Consider the following 5,564-nt stretch of genomic DNA (forward strand, 5'->3'; position numbering starts at 1 on the left):
TTTCCGCAGTCTGCGACTATATCAAAGATGGGTTTCCACTGTTGCTCCGCAGTTAGTTCAACTGTAGAGGTAACTGCGACCACATCAGCCACTTCATGCATGCAAGCTCTACAAAGGAAATCGAAATGCAATTCACTTACTGTGTCCATACCTGCATACTATGTTTGTTTACACAAATTTTATAAATTTGTTCAACTTTTTCTGCGTATATTTTCAAGAAAAAACAGCTAGGGACGTCGGAAAATCATTGATGCATAGAAAATATCGATGTTTTGCTTCGATGCATCGAAAATTTTCCACACGATGTATAAATTGTAGATGTATCGATGTTTTTTGAAAACTGTCAGTTCCAGAACATTGAAGCTGGCCACATACATAAAACGTTTGCTTCGCTTTGCGTAGCAGATTAGCTTTGACAGATAAGATGAATTGTATGAAAATGCACAAGGCATGTCACATGGATCGTTAAAGCTGCAGCGCAAAGCGAACAGATGGCCAACTCCCATTCTTTTGCGCGTTTTGACTATCAGCTGGTTATTTTATTTCGTCCAAATTCGAGCTTTCATGTAGAAACATAAAACTTAATTATAGTTGCGATCCCGTACGAGTCCGGACTAGTCAGAATCAATCAGATTTTACTGATCGATCCCGTACTCGGTTCTCTGACTACTGAGAGGACAAAAAAGAGAGTAAATACGGTTCTCTCTGTGTCAGAAGTTACCAGTTTTAGTCTGAGAATTTTTTGCTTGCAAATTCTGGTAACTGTGTCAAACGATCAGCTGTAGTGTGTTTGGCAACCAAATTGTAAACAAAAGAAAAGTGCACTCTGCTAATTCATGTTGAGAAGTATTTAATTACTTGATTAAGTGGATTCTAATGAATTTGAAAGTATTTCTGGTTATTTACATGTGTGAGCTGAGCATAAGCAAAAATTTACAACCAAAATTTGGAGGTAATGTTGAAGTTGACAGAAGTTACCATTTTTTACTAGAAAGCGATCCCGTACTTTTCAATGTTACTCTCTCGCTCTGAGCGAATTTTTATTTTTTGACAGTTTTACTAGTTTTAGTCCAAAGAATACGGGATTGTACCTTATATTGCTGATATTTTTACAGCAAAATATATAAAATCCACAGCAATTTTGACTAGTAAAAAAAGCAGAACAAAATTGTTTTCTTGGCGTTCATTGTGGCAGACCTTTTGCGTCTGGCGCTTTGCTGGCAAAGTTATAAATGCCACGCAAAGCCACAAAGTTTTATTTGGCATCAGCTTGAGGGTCAGTTTTTCAGTGGACGGCTGTGATTTACGGATTTAACTTGGAGTTTACATAGGACAATTTCGCTTCTGGGCTGTTTTGGGCACCTGCGGGCTCGTGTGGAACAAACCTAATACATCGATGTATTTTTGTCATTTTTGCCTTCACCGCCCGTGATTACACTATCGATATTTTCCGATACTATCGAGAGCCATTATCAATGGTATAAATAGTATAGTAAATTTAATAAATTTTAAAATGAACATACCAAGGCGAATTTATACAAGCCCTGCAAAAATCGTTGGACCATGTAGTCTATTTATGGTAAATTGGAGTACTTACAAAAGTGTTCCTCTGTCATGCTGTAGCGCACCAACTCGTGTCTCTGCGCCAGCTTATTGTTTGTTATCCGATCACTGCTCGTGTTTTAACGAAATGTGATTGAAGTTGAGCATTTGAAAGCACATTTGCATGTCTGGCTGTAGCTGAACGTGTAGAGATGCTCGCTGTTAGTTCTTAGCTCCCAGCATGTTCGGGTTCGAATGCCGTCAGAGGCAACATGTAATTTTTAATTTTTGTCGTGGTTTTTATTAATTTCGGAAAAGCATTTGAGAAGTGAAGAACAAAAGCGTGTACAAACGAAAAACTATAACAACAATGCCATTGTTAATATGTTCGAGTAGTTTTGTGCTACTCTGATCTAATGCAGGCATGGAGTATATTGTGGCGAATACTGCGGCAACGCGAAGCGAACAACGAGAAATAGGCAGAATGTTCGAGGAATGACGTAGAATGTTCCACAAAGAGAAACGTCAAGTTGGATGAACACTGCGAACAGCGAGAGAAAGAGAATGAGCGATAAACTTCAGAACTGCTTGAGCAAGTATTGTAGTGTTTTTACTGTATAAAGCGAAGCGCACATTGGCGCGATTCTGTCGTTGCGAATACGTTGCGAATTCGGCTGTTAACTTCGAATCCGCAAACGTGCGCACACTTGAGCGATTTTTTCGCGTCGATTTCCGATGTACAATTCACTAAATTTTCCCTTTATTTCGTGTATTTTCGCACTCGGCGTGCCCAAATCGTACAAAATACTATTATTACGAACGTTTTTATTAGTTTTTGTACATTACACGTTTTTTTTCTTTGCCTTTATTGCTGTGACACCTTTCTTCTTCTTCTTTGACGCCTTCAAAACGCTGCAAGCCGCGTTTCGAACGCGTCAATAGAGAAGAACATTGAATGTTCGAAAAATTCGCAGCGACGGAATCGTGCAAGTGTGCGCTAGCGCATTAAAATGTATGGGTAGCATTGTTGTAATTTTTGGGCTTGCGGATTCGCAACGACAGAATCGCGCCAATGTGCGCTTCGCTTTAGCAAGTATTGTAAAATTGTTTGTTGTACAATAAAGTTAATTGTACTACCATTTGGTCATCGTTAGCCTTTATTTAACAATCCAGCGATACGAACCTGAGTATTTGGGAAATCCGGACGATCGTCGAGGGTTCAAGGATAATCGTAACAATTGGTGTCAGAAGTGGGATTGTTAAATAAATCCCGAAGGATAAACTTTTGAAAATGGCAAAAATTCAGGACTTAAAGATTGAGGAACTCAAACAGGAGTTGGAGAAGCGAAATTTAGCAACCTCCGGAAGAAAAGTGGAGTTACTATCACGGCTGCGAGAGGCTATGGACGTGGACAAATACGACTTCCAGGGTAAACTTGACGGTGCATCCGCAAAGGATGAACAGAAGGATGAGGCCACTTGTTCGTCGAAGGATATGCAGCAGACATCCGGGAAGGTTGAAGAACAGCAAAAGGCTCCGTCGTCATCACCAGCTATGGACATGAACACGTTATTGGCTGCCATGTCACAGATGTCATCACAGATTTCATCCCAGCTGCAAGTGCAGGAAACACGCATGTCATCGCAGCTGGAAGCACAGAAAACGTACATGTCATCGCAGCTAGATGAAAAGATTACTCAGCTAAAAGAGAATTTATTTAAAGATAACGCGGAACTCAGAGAGAGACAGGATAAAATCGAGGAACGACAAGATAAAATCGAAGAGCTAATTCAGGAGAAAGTCGAAGCAAAGGTAGAAGAGTTGGAAGGTCGCTTCCGAGATTTGCAGATGAATCGTCCAGCTACTTCGACAAGTGCTCCCAAGGTAAAGACTCCATCCTTTGGAGACGAAATGGTTTCGTCAGGAGAAGGAAGTGGTTCACCGATACAGGAAAAGCGTGACGGTTACGCCAGCTCAGTGAACAAGAGGTCGCAACAAGGAAGTGGTCATGGCGAGCCAGGCAGTGTTTCCGGCAGGAGGAAAGCCACTGAACCACGTTGCAATGGTGATACGCCGGTGACCGGAAATGGAAGCGGCTGTGGTAGCAGTAGGCGCGCTTTGAAGTGTCCTGAAAAAGGTGGTCGGCAAAAGCGAGCAGTTAAGCCGGAAGCCAAGGTTGAGATTATACATGTCCGGTCAATGAAGCTAGCAGTTGCGGACGAGCGAGATACGAAACGACGGCGGTAGTTTCAGCGTAAGGATTCGGATGTAACAAGATATGCTGAAGGCAGTGCAGCACGAAGGCGGGAGTCAGGGTGTCAGGGACAGATGATGCGGCATAGATCCGGAAAGGGTGCCCACGAGAAGAGACATGGTCTGGTCACCACCAGTGGCCGGCAGAAGCACGACCATGTGAGATGGTGCACTCCCGGAGATAAGCCGGAAGCAATGTCCAGTAACGCATTGTGGTTGTACATGTCGCAGCAGAAGAAAAGCTTTACCTCCAAGCAAAGACTTGACTGGAAAGATCCGTTGAAGATTGACAAACGGCTGAAGGACGCAGTGTATCAAATCCAGACAATGGGGAGACCGAGGACCAAGATGAAAGTGGTCCACTTGGAAAGACTTGCAGCGGTTGGAGCGGCAAGTATGTCTGATCGGGACGATCAGACTTAGGTGGAGGGCAGTGTGGCGAATACTGCGGCAACGCGAAGCGAACAACGAGAAATAGGCAGAAAGGCAGAGAAAGAGAATGAGCGATAAACTTCAGAACGTTCTAGAGTTGCCATAAGTACGAGCGCAGGTATATAAGGGCGCCGCCACAACGAAGTGAGTTACGAGTTACAAGTCAGCAAGCTACAAGTAAAGTGAGCAGAGAATTGAGTTGCGAATAAGCAAGCTATAAGTTTAATTGTGTTAACAAGTTCAGTAAAGCGTTGCAATTGCTTGAACAAGTATTGTAGTGTTTTTACTGTATTAGCAAGTATTGTAAAATTGTTTGTTGTACAATAAAGTTAATTGTACTACCATTTGGTCATCGTTAGCCTTTATTTAACAATCCAGCGATACGAACCGGTAGATTTGGGAAATCCGGACGAGGGTTCAAGGATAATCGTAACAATATGGTCCTGCCCTAGGACATCGCAATGTTAATCGGACCAGATTTTTTATATGAATCGTGGTTAATTTTGGAGTACTCTTTGGTCCTTAGGGAGTACTCTTAACACGCATGCATGGAGTAGTCGCGATTTTTGCAGGGAGGTGGTGTTGATGGCGAATTAAATTTTCGCCGCGGTACTACTGAATGTCAAAATGATGTGTTTGTTGTAAACAAGGCGAACTCATTTTACAACAAACACATCATTTTGACATTAAGACGTACCTCGGCGAAAATCTAAATTCGCCATCAACACTACCTTGTATAAATTCGCCTTGGAACATACTTATGGACTGCACTGTTCTACATCTTTTTTGCACCTACCGAACACAGCAAGGCGAATTTATACGAGGTGGTGTTGATGGCGAATTTAGATTTTCGCCGAGGTACGTTTTAATGTCAAAATGATGTGTTTGTTGTAAAATGAATTCGCCTTGTTTACAACAAACACATCATTTTGACATTCAGTAGTACCGCGGCGAAAATTTAATTCGCCATCAACACCACCTTGTATAAATCCGCCTTGGAACACAGCTAATATGAGTTTCACAAGAACATATCATTTCAATTTGGAAAATAAAAAGGAAATAATACCTTCTGGATTTTTGGCGAATCTTTGGCGCAGTATTTGTAGCTAAGTGGTGTTGCTAAACTGTTTTTTTTGGACAATTGACGATACATTGGAGGAGAACGGAATCAAGTGAACACGGATCAGCGTGGGAAGACGGGGTGATAGGTGTTTTAAGTAAAACTTAAAAGAAAACTCACTTAAGTGGATAAGACAGAAGTGTAAAAATTTCAATTTCAAAAATTGTTAATTCAGGTGAGTTTCTGAAAGCATAAAAGTTAATTAATTGAATAGCG

At 41.6% G+C, this 5,564-nt stretch overlaps 1 pseudogene; it reads right to left on the bottom strand.

The window, feature by feature from the left end:
* Nucleotides 1-5,514: 5,514 nt before the first annotated feature.
* Nucleotides 5,515-5,564, bottom strand: part of LOC118748305 — a 2,443-nt pseudogene continuing 2,393 nt past the window's right edge.

Source organism: Rhagoletis pomonella, unplaced genomic scaffold, assembly GCF_013731165.1.
Source record: "Rhagoletis pomonella isolate Grant_MI unplaced genomic scaffold, Rhpom_1.0 Rhpom_scaffold_00013, whole genome shotgun sequence".
Classification (NCBI taxonomy): domain Eukaryota; kingdom Metazoa; phylum Arthropoda; class Insecta; order Diptera; family Tephritidae; genus Rhagoletis; species Rhagoletis pomonella.